Genomic DNA, 27491 nt, shown 5'->3' with positions numbered 1-27491 from the left:
CAGGGAAGCATCAAACTCCATGTTTATTAAAGCATTGGCATACGATCAGTTAATTGTGTATAACGATAATTCATTGTCAACAAAGGTTTCAATATTGTTCTAGATTTTCCAAATATATCATTTCTATCCAACAATCGAATATTTATAGAGCCTTTGGCTTATTCTACAATGTTCTATTTCTGTATGATTGATTTGGAAATCAGTAATATAAATATCACACGGTTTATTATCTTGTTGTTTTTTCATTTACAAATATATTGGAATTATCTATACATTTCTATGGATATTTCAGAAAATCAGTAATAAGTCAGTAAATAAATGGAGGAGCTTTCTTTTAAAAGACAATAAACAATTAAGTGAATGTAAAAAGTATGATCAATGTAAAATATGTTACTTTAGTTATTATATAAATTTACACCACAGAATTATCGAAAAGAGAAAAAAGGACCGGGTTCATTAAACTGAAGTTTGATGGTTTCCTAATTTGAAATTCCCGCTCAATTTCAGCCTCGGATATATATTTTTCATTTCAATTCGAATTACACGTACATAGTATTAATACGACTGACGTGTTTAACTTTAAAACATGACAGAACTAATTTTGTTTACCAAAATAACTAACTGAAGACCACAAGGCTAACGTCCATTGGCAGACTTATTGGCATGTTTTGTTATAGGATTTGTTTTCTCTTAACCGATTTATGACTTTTTAACATCGATATACTACTGTTGCGATTATATGTCATATATCTTTAAATAAACAGTTTTTTTGTCTTGTCCTTGATCTATAAGATAACAAATTTGCTTGTCTCTTCAATTATTATTCGTATAAAAATCCGTACTATTATTATTAGAAAACCTTCATTTGCATCCGGTTTATATATGATTTTGTTTGGGATTATTTATAACAGAAGCTAAAATTACCAGAATATTTATTGTCATGAAGAGTCGGGTCGCATGTCAAATTGAATTTCTAACTAATGTCTGAATTACTGTTTGCTAACTAAAGGGAATACATTTGCAAATTACTTGTCGCAGGAAATTGTTAAAAAGTAATTGGCAAGTTAATGCATGTTTATAGAGATTTTCCTTCTCAACTCCGGAGTAATTACCAATTAAATCTGATTTATGTAGACTGAAACTTTGTTGAAAAACATTTCCTAGTTTTTATCACCCTACTATGATTTGACAAATTTAGATAAATCTTATTAAAAAAGGATGACAAACCAGACTTATGAAAAGGTCGCAACGATATAAACAATGTGGCCGATGCTCATTACGGGATTTTAAATCTTATACTTTTCTGTTAATATAATAAGCTCGATATCCTTTCATAAAAAAAATGTATTAAAAAGAAAAATTAATCGAAAAAAAAAATACATTTAATTCAAAGAATGGTAATGTTGTGAAATATTGGATAAGTAAAGGACGTGTAGCTTCGAGGTCACTGGTACTATTTTATGAACTATGGACTAAAATAGTACATAGAACTGAGTAATGTCTACTATGCCGTTTTTCTCTCTTGAATTGAAGCGTTCCTGGAAAGCTATTGTTTCTATGTGAAAGTTTAAAATCTGTATCACGTGATAATTTTATGCATCTGCCTTGTTTTTTGCAATCAACGATATAAAGTAAGTGGAAGGAATTTATTTCGACCCCTTATTTTTATTTGTACCCCTTCACATTGATGAATACCTATCGTAAGGTTTCGTCGCTCATAAGTTGATGTTTTCATGCAGACAGCGTTATATTGATCCCAACGCGGCATAGATATAGGACGTTAACACATAGTATGACTTTTGTGCGTATAACGAAGTCGGAACTATGTTTCAATATTTGCATCCTTCTTTTTTCCGTTTTTGTGTTTCAGTTTCAGTTACCATATCAACAATGCTACGTATAGGTAAGTGTTGTATCGAAATGGAACGAGAATTTTAATTCATATATTTTTAGTCTGAATTTCTATATCAATGTTGTTTTTCATTCCCATCAATAAATATAGCGATGGCTTCGGTTCGTGAACGCAATGATATACCCACTTGGAAACAATTTGATTTGAACAACATAGTTCATGAAAGTTAACTTTTAATAAACTAAAAAGAAATCTTCATAAAATATATACCGCATGTTGTAGAATGTTCGAAGATTCAAGAAGTCTAAATTTGTTAATTAATGCACGATGTCAACAAGAAGCAGACGAAGTGTCATCTGTCTGGCCCGGTTGTCAAAGTCAGTTTTGCGTTTATCGCTTTAGGTTATGGAATGGTATATCCATCAACCTTTATAACCTCGATGTTTGCATCAGTAGTGCTATAAGGACTTATTATAGACAAACATGATTGCATGATTTAGTTCTCTGTTTTGAGTAGTTATCACAGTACTGCTGTAAATATAACGGATACAGCCATAGAGTACAAATAAAGTAGGATCCTTGAACTGACCATTCGACAATATCTCTGATTTACAGTAATGTAAATTGACCATCAGATACACAATTTGTCTGATTTACACTGATGTTAACTGACACACAGACAGAGACTCGGTTTATAGAAAAGTTCGATGACTATCGGACAAACAGACACAATGATACAAAAGTTCAACTTATTTCTATCAATTTATCGCATATAGTGTCGAAAATACTAGTCAGAGCAGGTTATTTATAGTGATGAAAGATTAAAAGTTGTTGTCTAATACCCAATTGTAAATATTCCATGAATATACAGGGTGAGAAAACATAAACAAGATAACGATCGGAAGGTATAACCTTAATTGAATCCTATTCTATAAAACCACTTACTCTAATTCACTTGCAATAATTATGTTTGATGTGTCCTTATCGTAACGCCGTACAATTCTTATCATTTTTGACATTCTCAAAGATGTCATGTCACTGGAGTTTTTTGACACAGTATTTTTGTGATTTAACTTTTCTAAACCCTTGCAATCAACTAACTATTCTTACAAGATATGTGATAACATCGCTAGATTTGAAAATGTCATTGAAAATGTAAACAAGATTAGCGTTCAAATATAACATTGTAATCAGCTGGGTGGATATTGCTGAATAATTAAATTTTGGATGTAACGCGTCTTCTGATTGGCTAACGTCGTTTTGTTTATCATACCATAGACACAATTTTGTCATGTGACCATGACGTCATCAACGATTTTTCATGATTAACGCCGGTTTAAATGGAAATTAGAATTAAAATATAAGAAATGAGTGTAAATGTTTTTTCAGTCTATTCGAAATAACATAAAAAATGTGGTACACACTGTTAAATAACCCACTACGCGCGTTATTCAGTATGCACCTCATTATTTTTATGTTATTTCTTCATAGACAGAAAAAATATTACAGTCATTCCTTAAATAAAAAAAATCACAAACCCTGTCAATCTGATGACTACAATTTGCCTTTTCAGAATCTAGAGGACTATGAATAATCTCATTGTTCGTACACCAAAATGAAAATAACGTAACGTCATTGGTTGACTTTCCATTGTTAAGAACGTTTTAAACCAATCACAACGTGTTTGTGTACGCTTTTGAACATTTTACCCATAATGCATTAGATTCTGTAACGGCGAATTACGATTTGAAAGTCAATGACTAGTTTAAAAGTTAAGCGACACACTGACTTAACTCACTGACTAAACGACTTGTTAACGCTTTAGGAGATTAACTGATCAAATTTACTCTAGTATAGCTAGCTTTATGTAGAAATGCATAACATTATTAAATAAACAGTTATATGAATTAGATTAACACAGTTAATTTCAAAAGAATAGATTAACAAGATTAAAAACCAATTCTTCAGAGAACAATTGAAGGTCTTTCCACCTCGATAATAAGAATCAATTTTAAAACAGTGTTTGGAAAATGTCACTCCTGGTTCATGTAATTTATTACTTCAAACTGTATTTGTATTTGTATATAAAAAAAATACAATTATAGTAAGCACATTTTCATAGGAATAGTCTGAAATAGGCTTCTTCCGGTAAAAATACAGTTATTACCGGTTGAACTGGTACATGATAAAGTGTCTACAACCAAATGCGGAAGACCGATTTTTTTTATATGAACCAGTCATAATATTTAGCTACGGTCAACATCTAGAACGTCAAATTGACCTATGACCTTGACCTCAATATCGAGGTCATAGGTCGGAGATCTCAAATCAAAAGACCCCAGGTCAATGATTTGTTTGGTTGTGGAGTAATACTAATTTCAAATACATAAGTGGAGAAAAATCCTATAAGGGTTGACCAAAACACTTCGACTTAAACGGGTTGAAGTTGCGCCCTATTGTAAACAGTTATTTGGCAAACACATCATATCATTAAATGTGACGGTTTTTTTTTAATAAAGAAAACAAGCAAAATTCAATATTGAGAACATGACCTTGACCTCAATTTCCTTCAAATGGACCAAGGACTCCATATCAAAATATTTTAGGCCTCTACGGCTTATTATGTCTGAATTCATCCACCTAATCACTGGTATTAAAGAGATAATCGTAACTGCAATTACGATTATCCTAATATGGCGACGGTAGATATAGGTAAAATCTTTACACTCATTTTTCTTAAATGTAGCATGTTTTTGTCAATAGTTACTCAGCTGCAAGGTTTATCTATACCATGTCATCATATTTGAATCGTAACGGTGCACTGGAATTGTCTAAGCGCTTTGAAAATAGCCGTTGAAAAATTCGGGATGATAATCGTAACTCGGAAAAAAGATAATCGTAATTATGGTATTTAAAAATAAAAAAGATAATGGTAACTGGAAACTGTTTTATTGATATTGACACTAAAAACGTATATCTGATAGCATATTATGAAATTATGGCGATGAATTATTTACGAAACGTCCCAACATCTTATGACATTTCTTTTTATGCATATATAATTAATTGTTCTTATGAAAACAGCTACATACTAGTATATTATAAAATTGGAAGGGTGAACAAGCTTCAAGAAATTTGGAAATGGGAAAACACGAACTTTGTTAATATACAGAAATTTATTGAACTAGGTATGCCACAAAATATGTGAATGAGCGATGGAAATTATGATACATGACAATAATTGTCAGGCGACACGCATGTGTCACCTTACATCAGATTTCTGATTAAGACAGTAAACAAAAATTAATTTATCCTGAAGTAAATAGTAAATATTGTTAGATTTAATTCTAGAACATACCCTATTATGCCATAACGAAGTAGGAAAGACATTTAGTATTCGTCAAAAACCGTTTGACGAGAAATTAGTGGCTACAGTTTTCATGTCACTTCGATCATTTTTCATGGATGATATCACAACTTAAAAGTTATGATGAACAAGGGATAACTTTGAAAAGTGTTTTACAGTGTCATTTCTTTTATAGCTGACTATGCGGTATGGGCTTTGTTCATTGTTGAAGACCGTACGGTGACCTATATTTGTTAATTTCTGAGTCATGTTGGTCTCTTGTGGAAAGTTGTCTCATTGGCAAACATACCACATCTTCTTATTCATATTAGTTACTTCATGACTGTCACTGAAATTTCAGTATCTCAGATATAAACTATAAACAACACAAATTCAATTTTGAATTATGATAATATGACATCCTTAAAACATTTAATGCTATATAAGACTAGAGAATGTTTGGCCCTAAATGGGATTCTTTGTGTATTATGAAATTAAGTAACGTGGAGTTCATTGACAAACATGGATTTGTGTTCTTTTATAGTTTGGCCAAAAGCCCGAAAATCAAAAAATAAAATTGATGTAGCTTTAAATTTTCTTACAAGAAATACTTATTCAAAGAATGACTGCAAAGTTGAGAATAAAATAACGCATATTCCGCAAAATTAGAAACAAACTTATTAAAAATTCATAAATACTCGGTATATGAAAAGTATGCTGCATACATATGCATGGAAGATATTGTAGAGAAAAATATTGAAGGTGCTAAACAAGGAACATTTTTGTATTTGCATACTTGCCATATAATTAGTACTTTTCTATTAAATGAAAACATAAATTAGCCTTTCCTAATTTTCATGCATTTTTCTGAAGCACAAAATATTTGTTTTAAAATCTATAAAAATCTTTGTAATTAAACCAGTTCCGACGGTGATAATCTACATGTTTGGCCCTTTGATGTAATTTATCAATATACATATTTGTGTTGTTTTTTTTTCGTCTGTCAAATGCTTCGTAAGACTATAGGTAAGGCTAATAAAAACAAAAAATAAAAGTAACAATAAACAAAAGTAACAATAAACAAAAGTAACAAAAAACAAAAGTGACAATAAACAATAGTTACAATAAACTGGTAACTATTCTAGATCCTATACCATCCACACTGTTTAAAGAAACGTCCTAAAATACATGGGAATTTGATCAAAACATTTGAATTTAATTTTTAAAATCATATATCAGTATAAAATAGAAAAAAGTGAATCCAAAGGAAAAATATGGACGGCTGAATTTATTGATAAGAACTAAATCATCAGCGTATAACAGATATGATATATCATTATCTTTTAACTTGGGTGGTTCACATGTTGAGTCAAAAATAGATGGTAAATCATTAATATATAAAGAAAATAATGTAGGGCTTAAAATACACCCTTGTTTTACCCCAACTGAGGAATTAAAAAAATCAGTGATACCTTCCGAGATCTTTACCAAGTACAAAACCTCTTTATACATATCTTTCATTATACTAAAAAAAGGGACCATCTATGTTGTAATAAGACAATTTGTAAAAGAGGGCATCTCTATTAATAGTATCAAATGCCTTCCTGAAATCAATGAAACAGGCATATATCTTTTTTGACATATGAAAATGTGGTATACGTGACTTTCATTTTGAGCAATGAATTGAAAGGATTGCACTTGTGGAATATGGGATATAGCTAATCCATCCTTTTTCTCATCAATTAGAGATATATAGGTAAATTTATCCTAGATATTAACCTGTAAGTTTCTTCATTTATCTTTATATGCGTTAATGTCATCGTTTAACTGGGCATTTACATTTTTAACACAAAATACCATTGAAATGCTGAAAGACACATTTATTATGTTTCAGTTACTATTATCATATAAAGAAAATTACGATTATCAAAGAAGAAAAATACCATAGAGGTACGATTATCATCCCGAATTTTTTAACGGCTATTTTCACAGCTCTTAGACAATTCCAGTGCACCGTTACGATTCAAATATGATGTAATGGTATAGATAAACCTTGCAGCTGAGTAACTATTGACAAAAACATGCTACATTTAAGAAAAACGAATGTAAAGATTTTACCTAAATCTACCGTCGCCATATTGGGATAATCGTAATTGCAGTTACTATTATCTCTTTAATACCAGTGCTAATGTCTGAATTCATCCAACATATCGCCTATCTTAAATTTTTTAAAGGGAAATAACTCCCATAAGATGTCTTCCGATCACTCCAATCAAAATTAACCAAAACATTCTTAAGAGTAAACAAACAATTTGGTGAAAACAGTTGGTTAAAATCTTTAACCGTTTTAGAGATATAGTGATAACAAGAAAAAGGGGACGGGGGGAGATAACTCCTATAAGAATAAGTGTTCGGTCACACAGGGTGAGTTTTGAAACCCCCATTACTGTACAAAATCATTGGCCAAACATCCATTCGATATGTTGCAAAACTAAAAAGCATCTCAGACGGCAGAAGAAAAACAAATAATCAGAAGAAAAACAAAAGGTCTTTCCACGAAAAGTGGAAAGACCTAATAAGAGATCACATAAATAAATGCTCAAACAAAGAGATGACAAGACTAGATTTACAAAGTTTAACTAGTCTAATTATTTAATTGATGCAATATATACATATGAAAGACGTTAATTGTAATAGATATAATCAAATGACTATATTTATAAAGTTTGTAATACTATTTACGAGCTTTGTAAACAAGTAACTAGATTAAGAGACATGACCCAATTTAAATTCAGATGAGTAGATTTCAAAGCTAAGTGATCACACGGGATCTAAAACCGTAAATGATCAAATTAGTATATTTACAAAGTTAGTGATACAATGTCTAAATTGTCAAGCTAAGTGATGAAATTACGATCTTTAAGATAAAAACAGATTAACAACGAACATGCACATATGACTAGATTTTCCAGAGAAGCAATCAAATAATTAAATTTACAAGACAGATGATCAAATGACTAGCTTTACTAGATAAGTAATCACATTAATGTGATTAACAAGCTAGATGATCAAAAGACTAGATATATCAGCTCGTGTGATTAAATTATCATGTTCAAACGCTAAGGTCTTAGATTCTCAATCAAAGTGATCATAATGATTAAATTATCATGTTTAAACGCTAAAGATCTTAGATTCTCAAGCAAAGTGATCATAATGATTAAATTATCATGTTCAAACGCTAAAGGTCCTAGATTCTCAATCAAAGTGATCATAATGATTAAATTATCATGTTCAAACGCTAAGGGTCTTATATTCTCATTCAAAGTGATCATAATGATTAAATTATCATGTTCAAACGCTAAAGGTCTTAGATTCTCAATCAAAGTGATCATAATGATTAAATTAGCATGTTCAAACGCTAAAGGTCTTAGATTCCCAATCAAAGTGATCATAATGATTAAATTATCATGTTCAAACGCTAAAGGTCTTAGATTCTCAATCAAAGTGATCATAATGATTAAATTATCAAGTTCAATGAGAATAAACAACTTTATAACAGTTATAAGAATCAATGTTAAAATGAGTATATTTTTAAGAAAAAGATTATAATGTACCTGCTTGATCACACGACTTAATTCTTGTATTTACAAATTAGTAAAAAAATTACTAGATTAGCAGGAAAGCGATAAATTGACTATGTTTAAAAGATAAATAAGTGATCAAATTAATATGTTTAAACGATAAATAAGTGATCAAATGACTATATTGATAAACTTAAAAATCAATGACTTAATCAATAAGCTAAGTTATCGAAGAGTATATTAAAAAACTTAGATTTTACTTTTTGACAAGTTTAGCTATTACATGACTGAATTAAAAAGCTAAGTTATCAAAGGACTATATTAACAAGATTAGTAATCACATGACTAGGCCAAAAAGCCAAGTTATCAAATGACAACTTTGACAAGCTTTGAATCAAATGACTTATATCGATTAACAAACTAAATAATAAGATGACTTTTTGACAAGCTTAGTAATAAAATTGGCATATTGATAAGCTTCTTAATCAAGGGACTATATTGAAAAGCTTAGATATCAAATTACTTGATTTACAAGCTCGGTAATCACATGAATATATTGAGAAGCTTAGTAATCATGACAAATGACTATATTGACAAGGTAAGTTATTTCTAATTACCTGACTTTATTGATAAACAATAACAATCCATGGCTTTATTGGCAAGTGTAATGGATATATAATCAAGCTAAGAAATCAACTGCATTTATGTTAAGCTAAGTAATTAAATGACTATATTGAAAAATCTATGTATGAAATGACTATATTGAATAAGCTAAGTAATCAAATGACTATATTAAAAAAGCGAATTAATCAAATGACTATATTAAAAAAGCTAAGTAATCAAATGACTATATTAAAAAAGCGAAGTAATCAAATGACTATATTAAAAAAGCTAAGTAATCAAATGACTATATTAAAAAAGCGAAGTAATCAAATGACTATATTGGCAAGCTAAGTAATCAAATGACTATATTGGCATGCTAAGTAATCAAATGACTATATTGTAGAACAAAGTAATAACATGGATGTATCGACAATTAGGTAAAGCTAAGTAATCTCAATTTGGAAAAAACAAAAGTTTTTTCCAGTTTAAATCAACACATGTTTGTTCAGTGAACCGGATATACGATAGTGATTTTATACAGTGATGCTTATCAGGTGTGAAAATCAATTGTATTGGTTATTTAAATATAGTTATGTATGTAAAACTATATTATTAACTAATTTGATATTTTCCCTGGTCAAGTGAGGCTGTTAAAATACAGGGACCCCTAAGTATGCGACCTGGGCTACTTAGGTATTTATATATCAGGAAATGATTGAATAAAAGATTTGTTATCGTTAAAAAAAAAGTAATCTAAATTTCTCCTTTCTTGTTTCATTGTCTTATTTTAAATACTAGCCTAATTCAAGCAAGATAATGTACACGCCAAAATGTCTCGCATGCTTTTCTCCATATAAGATTGATCTTATCCTTGAAAAGTGCGAAAAACAAATTTTACTGTAATTTTTTCACCTTTTAGAGCTTACTTTAATGTAAAATTTTCGCTCCTTGAAAGCTTAACGGCGACCTACAGTTGCTGAAATAAACATTAGTTGGTCTTTGGTTGATAACTATCTCAATGAAAATCATACCACATCTTTTTAACTTAATAGTCTGAGATATATACAAAATCCCATTTTTATCTAAATTTTAGATGCATATCATCTTTATATTCTAGAGATTTAATACTTGGAATTTATTGAATCCCATTATATACTGCACATTGTGTTTATTGACATGACCTCATTTCCTTTTTATAAAGGGCGGCGGTGGATTTGATAATGAGTGTTTTGCAAATTAAAGTGTCCAATGATTACCTCAATGACAATCATAATTCATCTTCTTAATATTTTCAGTCTGAGATTTATGTTGCATGGACACTGGTTTGTACACAATGGGCCAACGTTTTATAATCTAAGGATGAAATAACGTATGGAAACATGTCTGTCAAGATCCTTCATTATGCATTGATTAAGCATTGTCTACCACTTAGTGTCAATTCTTTTTATAAATTAATTGTTTGCAAAAGTATGAATTATTGGAAATATTATGGTTTTCTTATCCCAAGCATAAATGACCTAAGTCGTATTTGGCACAATTTTTTGGAATTTTGGGTCCTCCATGCTTCTGAACCTTATTTTTTTTGGCTTTCTAACAGTTTGATCTGAGTGTCAATGCTGAGTCTTATGAAGACGAAACGCGCAACTGGCGTATCAAATTATACGCCTGGTATCATTGATGACTGTTGTATATGGTAAACATATTTGACAAGTATTCACTAAAAGTACACATTGAAAAAAAAAAATAACTACGACATTTTATGATATTTCAAGGAGCATATTTAAGAGTTTTATCAAAATTTTAATTGTGAATTAATGTAAAAATGTAGAAATGAAAATTTGCTCTTATAACAATATGATTGTCTTCTCATTGTACCTCATGTTTTCTTCAAGTGCATAAAACATTATATCTACGTGTGGGTCCCTATAGCTATATGTTCTACATTTGAAAATGCCTGTACCAAGTCAGGAATATGACAGTTTTTGTCCATTCGTTTTTGATGCGTTTTGTTATTTGATTTTGCCATGTGATTATGGACTTTCCCAATTGATCTTCCTCTAAGTTCAGTATTTTTGTGATTTTACTTTTTTTTCATACAAAAGACAAATATTACAGCAAAAAAAGAAGGCTTACTTTACATCTTTTACGGATGCCTTGTATGTACAGCTCAGAATGTCATACTCTTCGATAAAAAAAAACACAAAAAAAACGATTTTTTAATATTTGAATTTAAGACCAACACATTTACAGTGGTATAAATATTTCGTTTCATGCTAAACATACTGGTTTGAAACCTGTTAGTATTGTTAGTAAAGACAGAACATTAAAATCGATGAGTCGATGACATCAGTAGATTCTATGCTAAAGAAAAAAATCCACGATCATACTATCCATTTACTTTACAGAGCAATCCGAATTGAATTAATAGAAAGAAAAAATAAGCCAAATGGAAGGAAATTTAGTTAAATGTAAGATAATATTGGTTCTAACATTTAACATTGATTTTCTACAGATTGATCAGAGAAATAAAGACCATTTAACTTTGATTGCACATTGATTGAGGAATTCTACGCAAGGTAAGTTTACATTAAGTATGTACTTATAATAAGCTTGACTGTTAACTTAAGAATCATGTAGATTCTTATCAGAGTCTGTTAAAACATCATCGGTAAGGACAAGCTTTAATTGTTACAGGAATAGTATTGTTGTCATTGTATGTATTTGATGTAGTCTTCTTATATCTTAGTGGTGTCAGCCTACACCTGATTTACATAGAACTGATACATAATATTTTTTATCTGTTCTCTTGTTCTAAAAAGAGCAATTAGTTTTGATAAAATAGTGTCATTATCTCAAAATTTTCGAGATGCAGTTACGCTTTCAGAAGACGTTTATAGATATGGATTTGAAATGCAATCTGAATCGAGTTTTTTTCTTCTGTCATCCAATTAATACCTTGTCACTATTTTTGTATGGTAATATGAATCGTTGTACGATCTTGTCTTTTCTGGTTGAAGCCAAAATCTGAACTGTTTGCTGATGATTGATAACCATGATATAATGCAAATGCTACAAGTAACCGTGACACACTTGTAAATAAATAACACATCAAAGATACGAGAAATGTACCATATTTTCCAAATATTGATTAAGAGCTATTTGAAGCGCATTGACATAGATAAACAGTTTGATGCATACAGAGATATGTTTTAAGATTTATGGAAACCTTCAAATCGGATATACCGTATATGATTTAATTATTATCAAGTGCTATGGTTCTATTCATTCTTTGTTACATAAAATTTGGCTTTAGCAGCTGTGTCTTTTATACCTATTGTCGAAATCTGGTGCAAGAAAATTGGTACCGTTAATTTTATTACTACCACTGGGTCGATGCCTCTGCTGGTGGACTATTAGTCCCCGAGGGTATCACCATCCCAGTAGCCAGTACTTCGGTACTGACATGAAAATACGGATTTTTTGTGTTACTAAAATTTACTGTTACAAAATGATAGAAATTATTATAAATTAAGGAATGTATCTCCCTCATGCAAAGCTCTGATTCCTTTCACGGATTTGGCTATACTTTTTGGACCTTTTGGATTATAGCTCTTCATCTTTAATATAAGCTTTGGATTTCAAATATGTTGGCCACGAGCATCACTGAAGAGACATGTATTGTCGAAATGCGCATCTGGTGCAAGAAAATTGGTACCGTTAGTTTTATTATACCATGCTAAACACACGATATCAATTAAAGACTTCATGTATTGTTTGTACTAATTATTAAACATATGATAAAACATAACGCAGTTGCTTAAACAAGCAGTTTAAATAATAGAGTTGTCTAAAAATACTTGTTCTAAGACCGGTTGCTACTACCCAAGTTTTTAAAAGGATGTTTGATAGTGAAAACCACTTAAGATATTTTCGTAAACAAATGTTGTGATCCGAGTATCACGAACAGACATGAATAATCGAAATGCACATCAGGTGCAGTAGAATTGACATATTTAATTGTTATTGTTGCTGCAATAACTGTTCCTGATTTATCCTTTACCCTTCCGGAGCACCTGAGATCACCCCTAGTTTTTGGTGGGGTTCGTGTTGTTTATTCTTTAGTTTTCTATGTTGTGTCATGTGTACTATTGTTTTTCTGTTTGTCTTTTTCATTTTTAGCCATGGCGTTGTCAGTTTGTTTTAGATTTATGAGTTTGACTGTCCCTTTGGTATCTTTCGTCCCTCTTTTATCCAGTTAGTTTATATTATTTCAAATCATTGAATGAATAAGACTGTTAGTTTTCCGTTTGAATTATTTTTAATTTTGTCTTCCTGGAGCACGTCACAGCTTGTTTCTACGGTAAGGTTTTTGCTCATTATTAAAGGCCATGCAGAAGTAAACATATACATTGTCTTTCAGGATTAAATCCATGTATTTCAAAACCTTCAATGTGATTGTCATTTCTTATTTTACATGCCACAATTTCAACTGCGATCGCGTAGATCATGGAAGAGCAGGGACATCCTTTACGTACCCCCTTTTTACACTAATAGGAGCCGAAATCCATCCATTATTGAATACTGAGCTTTTTTAAATCAGAATATTACGTCTTGATTCAGTTAATGAATCAACTATTAAAGTCGAAATGTTCGAGCGTTTTGTACATAAAGGTCTATTTTAAAGTATCAAATGCTTTTGAAAAGTCTAGAAACAAAATTGCACCTTCAACATTAAATTTGATCAATGATGTCTTATATTTGTCTGAGGTTTGAACCAATGTATCGTTTTTAATATACCCTGTTTGGTCCCCATTTATAATTAAATATAGTACATTTTTTATTCTTTGAGCTTATGTGTAAGGTAGTATTTTATAGTCTGAATTTAATAATGAGATTGGCCTATAATTTGACAGATCTAGTGGATAATTATTTTTGTATATAAGATTAAGAATACTCTGTCTTTGGGAAAATGGTAGCTTGTATTAAAGATGTTAACAAGGATTGGGCCTAATGATTGCCAAAACTTTTTATAGACATTTGTTGTGATACCATCTTTACCAGGGCTTTTATTAGGTTTTAAATTATTTACTGCTGGTGTTAATTCTTCTATTGTTACGTATCCGTCACACGTCTGACTTTCATGTTTTGATAATTTATTTTTTACTTCGGTACTGTTAATATATTCCCATGATTTGGCAATACTTACGTTTTCCTTTGAATATAGTTTTTCGTAAAATTTCTTTTCAATTTGAAGTAACAATAATTCCTTTGTCATCCTTTTATGGTGCATTTCTTTTATTCGATGCCAATCAAGATTAAAGTAAAAATGTCTGAATTTGTCCCAATCATCTTTTACAGCAACATGTAGCGCTAAAACGCTGTTTTTTTTTTTAAATAATGTTTAACAAAATACCATGATTTATATTTTAAAATAACCAGTATGCTATACAAACTTAAGTCAAGGCCCCGTGTTGAAGGCCGTACTTTGACCTATAATCGTAAATACCTATTACACATTGTGTAACTTGACGTCGAGTTGTCTTATTTGAAATTGTTTTTTGTTTTTTGTGTGCAAAATCGAAGATCTGCCTGGTCAAAAAGACTGTCTTTTTGAATAGTTACATACATAGAAACATTTTTGAAATGTTTTTTTCTAATAATCTTCAACTTTGTTTTGTATAAAACCTTTCAGTTGTTTTAGAAGAGCACCACTGTCGAGTCTTATTTTAACGAAAATCGCGTTAGGCGTACTGGGTGCAATATCAACCCTAGTACATATATCTTTAATTTTTGCGATATAAAGGTACAAGTTTAAATATAATCAACGATCTTTGTAACTACGAACATTTATTGATACCTTACTAATTTGTTGCATAATTATAATGTAATATTCATGTTTGGCAATTATTTTCGTTAATTTTCATTAATTGCAGACGACAACATTTTATTCTTAGTGATCTAAATAAACAACACACCATGTATGTTAAAAGTGCAAATGTTGACATTTCCTTCTTTTTTAAATAATAATTACATTTTTATCTGATCGCTTTTCTTGTTGAAGCTTGACTTAAATCCAATATTTGAATCCAATAAGCTTATCATTTTTGTTTTGAAGTTTCATATTGATACAATACGGTGCGTATATCGCTTTATTTTTTCATCCTCGTTGCATATCAAACTTTCTCATTGGACAAGAAATCAAATTTGAACATCTTTCCTTACATGATCAATCAATGAAACAAGGAATTATTATAGATATCTGTCTTCACCAACTTTATCTTGAACAATAAAGTTCATGTAAAGACAAGAAAGAAACGGGAAGGAATACTGTATAAATTCTAGAAATATGAGATCTTTTATTTGTCAAAACAATACATACATTCCAAACTGAAACTACATTGATCTAAGTTTGTAAAATATCTTTAAAACTAAATGAGGAGAACTGGGATTTGTGTGTCGTTTTCACTACACGATTACTAAAGTAAGTTAAGCATTATTGCTCTATATACTGACGCTTTAACACTTTGGACATATATATAACTTCAACGATTTCGTCCCAGTTCAGGACACAGACTACCTTGTTATTAACATTTTCATCATTTCGATTGAATAATATTGTACTAGTAAGGAAAAGATAATGATGCATGTCCTTCTATTCCTTTGTTTCGGATTTATGCCAATTTCGTCCTTATAAAAAATCCTCAATGTTAAACGTCATAGCTTTCATACGACTTATGGTTAGCTCTTCTAGTAATAGCATAATAAAACTTATGAACCTAAGATAACATTGACGTTGACAATAGGCTTAATAAATTGACCAAGGTCAAGTATAAACAAATCTACTTAAATGTATAGAAAAAAAGTGTAAACTATTTTGATGGTTTTGTAAGGAATGAGCTAGTGAGACTTGTTCTTGTATTAATAACGACAAGAAGAAGTTCTACAGAATCGTATGCAATGTAATTTGTTTAATTAAGGAATCCATTTGTTTCAATCTTTACATTGGTTTTATTTGTCACTCATCTAATGGTTGACCTACATTATTTATGCTTAAAACAGAGTTCGACGTCTTGAAAAATCGTTACAGGTTACACGCGAAGCAATGAATGTTTTTTTAATTTGATAGATGCTTTTGTGCTTTGTTGTAATAATGTTTGTTTTAAGATTGTAACACAGTAATGATTGCTGTACCCATATTTTGACTATTTTATTTATCATGTCTGTTTTGTTCACGCATCGTTGTAAATATAACGGAATGTGATGAGACTGTCGTACACGTGAGAGGTTAAGCGCTATAAACCCAGGTTTAATCTACCATTTCTACATTTAAAAATGCCTGTACCAAGTCAGGAATATGACAGTTATTGTCCATTCGTTTGATGTGTTTTGTCATTTGATTTTGCCATGTGAATAGGGACTTTCCGATTGGATTTTCCTCGTAGTTCAGTATTTTTGTGAGATTTTACTTTGTATGAATTCATTCTGCAAATCCTTAAAACACACAATCTAAATCAAGGACACAGCGCAGCGCTTAACCATGAAAATACATGTATGACTTGCAAAAAATAAAAACAAAAAACGCCTCTATTTACTATTATGAACTTTGTAAGTAATTTCCCTACACATGGTCACTTAGGATTGACAAAAACAAACAAACCACTTGAAACACAATAGCTATGAATGGAATCAGTAAAACTTCAAATCAAATTGTAAACAAATCTCTTTGAATTATGTCTTCTTTAGGATTAGCTCCTATATTAAAGTTAAGAGACCTCCATGATGTTTATAAAGTGAAACTTCAATTCCTTTTGAGATTTGCTTTAAATAGTAAATTATTACTACACAAATTGACTTTTTGATGTTTTGGAAATCAAAGTACCTTTTTCTTGAAGCCGATTACCTCGTGCAATAAAGCCAATAGAAAATTACATTGCATTTTCGAAAGTTTTTTTTTTCATGATGATAATTTAATTTATGGACATATGAAGTGACTGAAAATTGAAAGTCAAGTATGAACCTTGGAAAATTGAATTCTTATAGAGTTTATATAATGATTTTTATAAAAACAAGGTCAAAATAAGAAATAATAGTACTTAGTAGTTGGTTATCTATTGAACTTGGTCGATATATTCTAACAGATCCTAGGATAGCAAATGTCCGTTGTGAGGTGGAAGATGAACTCCATGTCGTTAACATGATAAATACGGGGTCAATAACTTCAATTTGGGGATCGAGCTTCTAACGCCCTCGCCCAAAGTGGAACTTACTGACTCCATGTATATCGAATTAGTTCACTATAGCGCATTTTTGTTTCCGTCTTTCATATTTAGACAGGAAACATATTTTTTTTCTTTTAAATAATCTTTAATAAAAAATGGAACATGTAAAAACTCCTTTTGAGTCAATGTGTAACGATGCATGTTGTTACCTCGCATATTTGTTTTAGTCTACTTTTTTTTTCTCAGTTTTTCTTGAACAACTCATGAACTCATTCGTTTTATGTGTAGTAAGGGTATCATTTTGCATCTCTAGTTTGCCTTGCGTTAGAATATTGTTTTATGTTTGTAAAGTAAAATTCTTATTCGGTTGACCCAATTTTAATCTTTTTGAAATGGTCCTTAAATTGAAATATTGGTCTGCCGATTTCTCTCTTTTGGTGTTTATTGTATTATATTTAACATTTTATTTAAGAATCGAATGCTTCTTTTTGTAACTTCATTGGGGTGTAAAAGCGTTGACCGAAGTACCTTTTGTATGAAGCGCGGAAGCGCTTCATTCTAAAAATGTGCGCACGGTCAACGCTTTTACAACCCTATGAAGTTACAAAAAGAAGCATTCAATACTTATAATCACATTTTTTAGCTATGATCATGAAAACACGAATTTTATAATTGTTTTATTTAATTCACCTGTGCACTTTATTGAGGGACCACGTGTTATCATGAATGAAAAGTTTTATTGAGTAACGCAATTGCTAAAGGAACAACACGTGATGTGCATTTAGCCAATCAGAATAAAGTATCATAATGAAACATACATTACATGTAATTATATTAGGTTGTTGTACCTTTGAAGATTGATTCAATCTGAACTGAAAAGGCTCAAATAATGTTCCTGATTTAATATCGACACAGGTTTTCTGAGTGGTCAGTTATATGGTCAGTTATAGATCCAATTGTTTTGAGATTGTTAGCTTGCTTTGTTATTGACGTTTGATCCAGAATATCTGTCGTATCTAGATTTATTCTTTACAATCAAAACCAGCAATGACATGACAAAATATCACAATGAAGACAGATTTCTTCTATATTTATAACCCCAATTTTCGTTTATGAAAAAGCTTTTTATCGTTCAATCATCATTACTTTTGAAGTAACCAATCAAACAACTATATTTTTCATTTAAATCTTTCTAGCAAAAAAGTAACAATAAGTGGAAATTCTTGTTTCCATGGCAGTTGTTTAAATGGATAACTTTTTAGGGAATCGATCGTAACAGGGTATTTTGTACTTCTCTGATGAAGTAAATTTGACGTGTAATTTTGTTTATTATAGATTGATAATGTAGGAATTGCATGTTTACGTTATTTGTTGTCATTTCAACAAAAAATGCATTAATGGAGTTTATCACAAACAAAAACAGACATAGAATTTTAATGTGCGTATTGTTATACCTTTACTTTTCTACATTGGTTAGAGGTATAGGGGGAGGGTTGAGATCTCACAAACATGTTTAACCCTGCCGCATTTTTGCGCCTGTCCCAAGTCAGGAGCCTCTGGCCTTTGTTAGTCTTGTATTATTTTAATTTTAGTTTCTTGTGTACAATTTGGAAATTAGTATGGCGTTCATTATCACTGGACTAGTATATATTTGTTTAGGGGCCAGCTGAAGGACGCCTCCGGGTGCGGGAATTTCTCGCTACATTGAAGACCTGTTGGTGACCCTCTGCTGTTGTTTTTTATTTGGTCGGGTTGTTGTCTCTTTGACACATTCCCCATTTCCATTCTCAATTTTATGGTTGTTTTTCCTTTTTCCTCCTTGTTTTGTTCTTAATGAAACGCGTTATGTCGTTGAATGGGTATATGAGTTATTGACATAATGCATTGGACTTACTAATGTTACTTGAGTTGTTGGCAACCTCTTTTACATGTAATTTTGGGTAATCTCAAGTTATTTTCAAATTTCAAAATATAAAAAAAATAAAAAAATTCCAAACATCATATAGTTTGATTTCTTAAAATAAAAGTTATTTTGCATGTATTTAAAAAATGAATAAAAATGAATTCATTTTATGATTTTTTTCATTTTTTAACTTCTTTATATGCCAGTATAATATACCCGTTGCCATTTCAATTTTCATCTGATTATTTACAAAGTTTGAAATGCAAAGGGCTTCCAAAAGAGAACATCTGCCAAGATGTTTTAAGAAATTACTCAATAACGTATGAAGAAAACATGAATTTGAAATTTGAACAATGCAAATCTAATTTGTACGGAAAATAGGTAGTTAATAATTAATATGTTTTCGTGATTTGTTATCTCTTTTCAATATGTTTTATAGATTAAAATCAGCAGAAAGATTATTGAAAAGGGCAATGGATAATATTTTATAAATTAAAATCAATATGTTATGTAATATTAATGTTTTAATAGCAATAAAAACTTCACAGAAGAAGTTTGAACTAAATTTCTTCAATTATCAAATAAATTAAGCTAGGCAGTTATCTTTTTAACTATTATCATTATTATCAAATCATCGCCAAAATCCTGTGTAAAGTAATTGAAGAATTGCATATTAAACTCAATAGTATAAGAAAATTATGATATGATAATCTCTTATTATAATATCATCTAAATTGTATAGCTGTTTTTCCCGACAATTCGTTGTGATAAAAAAAATTATGTATAAAACATTAATGTTTTATTTCTGTTGGGAATTATATATGCACGCTATGTCCTGTGTGGAGAAATTCTAAATGTCGACTTGAAATTGTTCAAAATTTCTATAAGGGAATTTTCATGTAAACAGTTACAGTGATTTATGAATTTGATGATATTTTATGGTTCTACGAGAAAACCGTTACCAGTCAACAATATTGAACTGAGTTCCGTGATGCATCACCGCTCTTAGTAAGGTTAGTTTGTGTCTTCTTAATTGGTCATGGTTATGTCTGGCGTTTTTCATTTACTCATATTTTCATCTCCTTTCTCTTTTTCCACGAGAAGAATGTATAATTTGAAAAAGAAGTGCGTTAAGTAAATGTGTTGATTTTTCAAATTCATGTGTACTTTTTGTTATGGAACAACATTGAACCTTTTTTTGGGCTAACGTTTCCTAGAAAATTTCCAGTATTGATTCGAATATAATTTATAAAAAATCATTAAAAAAGTTGATAAAACTAACGATATCGATTTGTAATAAAATTACGAAAATATTTCTTTATTTCAAGATTATAAATTTTGTTATAACTTTGTTATCTAAAAGTAATAAATTTTACACGTTTACAAAAGAGAAATTATATAAATAATTAATTAGCAATAAAGGAAGATGGAAGACTCATATTAATAATATTATTTATTATACCTCAGTATGGTTTTGTCTATATAAAAAATAATGAAATAGTTGTGCTATTTCATTCCACAGACTATTTGCCAGTCAATAGTTTCAAAGACTATTACCCCGGTTAATAGTTTCATAATCATCTTTCCCGTACTTTTTCATGCTTATTTTTCATTGGACAATAATGATGTCATTGCCTTATTGGCATTGGCAACATCAAACTCTAATATTGTAAACGGTATAATCTGTGTCGATTGTAATCTTACTTACAAGAAACAATAATAAAAGAGAGAAAATCTTCGCGCTCATTTTTTAAAGATATTAACAAAAATTAGTACCTTATTCATAATATCGGTTCGGTCGTCGTATTCTAAAAGTGAATTTGCGTTTGGTGTACTTTAGCTTAAATTTATCATATGCACGGAAAATTTAACACTTAATGACTGTGTTGTTCAGTATAATAAAACACCTAATGACTGGTTGTCCGGGTAATAGCAAGTTTGTTGCCCCTTTGCATACCTACTATTGCTCTAGGCTTTGCCTCAAACAAATGTTGGTATTTCAGGGACAACAAACTTGCTATTACCCTCACACCCAGTCAATAGGTGTATTATATCATGTATATAGAAATTTAAATATTTTACAAAAATGATGATACAAACAAGTCAAAGTAAGAAACATTATACTTAACTTATAACTTCCATATTTGAATATGTTATTGAAGTCTGGAATAACTGTAAATAGTTAATGCAACTAAACTATATATAACAATTGGAACATGAAGCTGAAAGAGTTTTCGCTGGTTAAAATTTTATTTTACTAATTCTTATGTTATCTAAAAAAAAAAAAAGGTTTTGAAACTCGCAAAGAACGCCGTAAAAGACTAAATGTTAGAGTTATCTGAATTATAATTATAAAAACCAGGTTCAACCCACCATTTTTTTCATAAAATGTCCTGTACCAAGTCAGGAAAATGGCAGTTGTTATCTTATAGTTCGTTTTTGTGTGTGTTACATTGTAGTTTGGTTGTTTGTTGCACTTAAGTGTTTCTGTTGTTTCGTTGTTTTCCTCTTATAGTTGATGTGTTTCCATCGGTTTTAGTTTGTAACCCGGATTTGTTTTCTCTCTATCGATTTATGACTTTCGAACATATACTACTGTTGCCTTTTATTGAAATGTAAACTGTCTCTTGCTACCTTGCAATGTATTCCCATCTTCGATTCAAACCGTTGGTCCTGGCATTTTACTGGTAAGACCTACTATGATGCTAGAGATTTTTGACAAGATGTTGGCCTCATTGAAATCAAACGTTACTCAATCATTGCATCGATTGGTCCATCATATTTAAAATTGAAAATACAAGGTTAGGTAAATTAACTACTGTTGCTTATAATTCCATCCCTTGACTTGTTTGGACTATTATGTAAACAATTAAAGGTCACCGTAAGATATTCAACAACGAGCAAAAACAATAGTTAACACCTCCTATAAAAACGAAAACGACGATCAATTGGAGACCCTCAATCTGATTTACAAACAAAAATGAATAAAACAAATTTGACAGAGAGCAAACAGCGAGAAATAATCTGTGACACTTACAACAAGGCAAAGCATTTGTTTATGCTCAACCCACACGCCTTTTTAAGACAATGGTGTAACAATACAACATAAAAACATGCTGTGAAAATCATGCTGTTGGAAAGTTCTTCACCTGACATATCGGAAGTTGGCACAAGAACAATAACCAATTGACGCAAATTATTGAACTTGGAGTACTCTACGTTACTGACAACCGTTTCCGTCTTCCTCTCAGAAAAAATTTGCCTGGTCGGTGCTTGACAGGATATGGTAATAACGGTTGTTACCATTGTATTCAACATCCTGAGTTAAAACAAAATTTCATTGTGATATATATTCATTTCTTTGTGCCAATATCTTTGTACAAAAACAACCCTGCAAAAACATGTATATGACTATTTAGAATGTCAGTTTCAGTTTCCTATTTCTATATAAAGGATTTTTTTAGATGTCATGGAACTCACACCCGGTACCCGTCATTCATTGATATATAAATACAAAAACAAACTAAAGGGCGTAAAGTCCCGATCTGGCATTTTTGGCATCCTAATGCTAACTCAATGCAGTTAGAATTTTCGGTTTGAGTGTGTGGGTTAAATCTAGGATTTTAATAAATTTCATTAGACTAAATTTCTGCATGCCCATTATATTTTGAAAGAAAAAAAAAAGAAAAAAATGGATAAAAGCAAATGGGCTGACTTTGTGATTTACAAAAATGTAGATGCGAATCGTCAAATTTCATTTCGATTGACTTATTCACAGATCTTGTGTTGCTTATCAGTTTTACTGTTTAAGTTTCTGGCTAATATATAGCTTTAGAGATATGAGGTAAAAATTTCAAAATTAGCAAAAACTATCATTGACGGACAATGATGACTTTTATTGGTTGACCGTCGATTGTGGTCACTTCAAAACTTTCAGATGGTGATTGTATCATTATGCCTTTTCACAGGCAATATTTAACAACACGCTATTATATCCCACCAACTACATAGCAATGGAATAATTGAGATGTATTTATACTCAAAGAAGGTGCAGTGTAATAATTCAAGTCAAATTGTCAGATTTAATAGTTGTAATTATACATGAACAATTTTAATTTGAAACTTGAGAGAGCTCAATATTTATTAATTGAGATGTTCAGTACCATTGTACGATAAATAATGTTTCTGATCCGTCTTGTTTTTGTAGAGCTCCTCGAGAACATTCAAATTATATCTGTTCCGAATCCCTCATTAATGGCAGAAATTTGAAGCATCAATTATAACTTTCTTTTTTTGTCAACTTCTGCCGCATGATGTATAATACACTGACATTTCTAGTATCAGGAACTGTCAATTAGTTTGTCTTCAAGAAATTAAATTCTGAACACAACTGGTACATTATGGAACATATTTTGCCAAAAATTCTCTCATGTAAAAATGATTAAAAAGTTTATCTCTTTACTCTCAAATATCTGCCTTTAATATAATTTAATTTCAGTTTGATGATTCTTGCGTGAGGTCCAAATATATTCATACTTTTGATTAAAGACTAATTTTGTTTAAACTGCCTTTATAAGGATCGATTCAAAGACTAAATGTTATATTTCCTCAAAAAACATGCAATAAATGTACATTAAATATACATAGTTTTTATTTGCAAGCTGAAAGCAAACAACAGCACTAAACTAATTCATAATTAAACTTATTGAGGGTTCTACTACAACATGCAATAGTCTGTCTAAGCTAAAATAAAAGTAAACAAAAGTAGTGTAGTTCTCCGAGGACGTTCAGTATGGTTTTCAGATTGTCTCTTTGTCGTCTTCTTACTTATTATGCAGACTGTTAAGATCAGTGATACAACGCTTGATATTTATGCTGCCGTCTTTTATCTCAAATAAAATATCATTAACTAAGATTTGATGATAAATTCAATCCAGATCAATAAATACGCTACAGTTTAATAACACTGTCTACACTTAAGTAATCTCATATTTTATTTATAATATACTGACATAGGTTTCGTGGGAACTATCGGAGTAAATGTGATTATAAAATTAATTCTAATTATTACGTAACAAAGTATTGCATTTTTATAATATAAACGAAGATTCCCGTGTTGACACTTGTAGCTTACTGATCTAATTGAACTCAAAAAAGTTAATAACTCAGGCATCAATTAGATTAGAATTTCATAAATATAGGGAAAAAATAAAGGTTTATTGAATCCATCGACGAATGCTTATCGTATAATGCAATCTAGTAACATGCACTTTCAGTAAGGGTGGTATGTGTTAATCTGATTGTAATACAGATTATCTGTCAGATTTTTGCTATCAAGGATCTAAAACGCTCCGTTTTACTTAATTTTTTAAAAACATTTTGGGTCCTCTGGTTTTGACGGATTAGTGCGTATACAGCTACAAAAATTGCTGAAATTTCATCAGCTGATGTAACAATTACCGACACTGTTTGTTGTCAGTTAATAAGCAAAGATTGGTCTCATGCTCTGTAGTTTGCAATGAAAAAAGTACAATCACACAAATACTGAACTCCGAGGAAAATTCAATAATAAAGTCCCTTATCAAAACGATTTGGACATTTCAAATGTCTTATTATTGATAACATATAAAAGCGGTTTACTTTATATAGTAATGGAGATGTTGGATACTATATCTATGAAATATCACTCCAACAACACGTATTACTTGATTACATCTGAGATCAGATATGTGGTTGTAGTATTTTTGTTTTTGTGTTGTTCGTTCATTATTTTGTGTATACATAACTCAATTAGTTTTATCGTTTCAATTGTGTTATATTTTTCATTCAGGGACCTTGTACAACTGACTATTCGGTATTGGTTTTGTTTATTGTTAAATGCCGAACGACAACCTACAGCTTTCAATCTGTGTCATTTGGTCGTTTGAGGAGAGTTGTCTCATTTACAATCATACCACACTATATTATTTGTATTGATACTGTTTTGATGCATATACTGTTACATACATATTATAGTCAGGAACTTCTGGCATTTTTTTGGTCTTGCATGAATTTTAATTTTAGTTTCTTTTAAATATTTTAGAGATGAATATGACGTCCATTATCACTGAACTAGTACACATTTTTGTTTAGGGGCCAGCGGATAAACGCCTCCGGGTGCGGGATTTTCTCGCTGTATTGAAGATTCATTGGTGGCCATCGGCTGTTTTCTGCCCTTTGATCGGGTTGTTGTCTCTTTGACACATCCCCATTTCCATTCTCAATATTATAGTCCATGAGTCAAAATTCTTTCTGAATTTGCATAAATTACTTTCTGATTAAGGTTGAGCAATAAATAGAGGGTGGTAAAGGGGGGGTACTGAACACGGAAACACTTGAAATAAAAATCGCAAAAACGTAGCACGAAAAATAAAAATCGGGAAAAACGAAGCACGAGAAATAAAATCGTAAATATTAAGAAAAAAAGTACCAGCAGTTATTACTCAGCCGTTCATTGTTAATGGACATAAAGACCTTGTGGTCACCTTTTAGGCTAGCCTATGCTACTTGCATCTGATTTGAAAAAAAATATTATTATGATGGACTTTATTACATGTATAGCATACATATACAATAGAAAGTAGAATGGTAACAATATACATCAATTTCTATTAAATTACACAAGTTTCAAAACTGACTTTGAGTTAGTTCCAATTTACTTTTTAATCAAATGCGGAACAATGCAAGAACGAGAAATTAAGAGCACCGACACGAAACACGGAAAATAAATAAGGGGAAATACGAAGCACGCACATCGAACCAAACACGAGAAAACGAGAAATAAAACACAAAAACACGAAAACACGTGAAATAAAAAGGCCGAAAACGTTGCACGAAAATAACCCTTTACCACCCTCAAGAATAGTTAATAATATTCCTCTAGTGAATCACAAGCTCAATATTCATCACTCAGTGTTGATGTGGTTATTTTCTGTAAGTTAAATGTTCAATATTTTAAATTGTACAAAAAAGATACAAAAAGGTTTTTTACTTCATGGGAATGATGGTCTTTTGTCACATCTGTCACAATTGTTTTTGTTTTGTTTTATTGCTTACTTAACTACGTTAGTCTTGGTTTTAAGTTTGTAATCGAGCTTCAATATTCAATTTGAATTATTTGTAGACGCGCTCATCAGGCGTATTGAGAAACAGGCCTGATATCCCTCGTAATTTTAGTTTAAAACCAAAATTGTTGCAAACCCAAAATATTGTTTGTGTAAAAGTGCTAAAATGAATTCGTCTGATCACGAGCAATTGGTACACAGACGCTGATAATTTGCAACTAAATATTTACACAAACTGTGTGATCTCTTGTTTACTGTTGTCTTTGTTAAAAAAATGAAATAATTATTTCAATATTTTGACACGCTCTGTTTTTAATTTAACTGTCGTGTCAAGTAGTACTTACAGTAAATGCAGAATAAAAACTAATATGCGTTATTGTTTAGGGACCAGCTGATTCAGGAGCTCGCCTCCGTATGCAGGATTTTCTCTCCCCGTTGTTGGCCTGGTAATGTGTTCTGCTTTTCGGTCGGGATGATGATTTTTGACACATTCCCCGTTTCCGTTCACAATCTTATTCTGTTGAACTCTATTCTTATTTTTTGGTTTAAGAATAGGTTCCAAAGCGGATTGTGATTTGCATTTAATTTGTCTTCTTGTCTCACATGTGTCAAAAATTATAAATATATTTGTTTTATTACTATATGTTAGATGTTTGCTTTTGATTTTTATCGGAATTTAACAAACCTGATATACATTGTTGCTGCATAATTTACTTACTGTTGCATACATCTATACCATGTGTTAAAAATTAAAACACATAAGAAAGTGGAAAAATTGTCATTATATATAATTATGTAATCATTAATTCGTCTTCAAAGACATTCATAATAGGTAAATAAATGATTATAGGAATATTTGAGATAAAATTTCCCAGACTGAGTCG

General features: G+C 30.7%; 1 protein-coding gene across 2 annotated transcripts in view; it reads left to right on the top strand.

Moving 5' to 3' along the window:
• The window catches only part of LOC139525507 (dopamine D2-like receptor), a 205740-nt gene that overhangs the window by 75333 nt on the left and 102916 nt on the right, over positions 1-27491 (top strand). For both annotated transcript variants that reach the window (XM_071320897.1, XM_071320896.1), the window contains exon 3: positions 11895-11958. The gene's annotated coding sequence lies outside the window, so the exon portion shown is untranslated. The remainder of the gene's footprint in view (positions 1-11894; positions 11959-27491) is intronic.

Source organism: Mytilus edulis, chromosome 5 (genome assembly GCF_963676685.1).
Source record: "Mytilus edulis chromosome 5, xbMytEdul2.2, whole genome shotgun sequence".
In the NCBI taxonomy this organism is placed as follows: Eukaryota; Metazoa; Mollusca; class Bivalvia; order Mytilida; family Mytilidae; genus Mytilus; species Mytilus edulis.
Note: the sequence above shows the minus strand (reverse complement) of the source record. Positions and strands in the feature narration are given on the sequence as shown.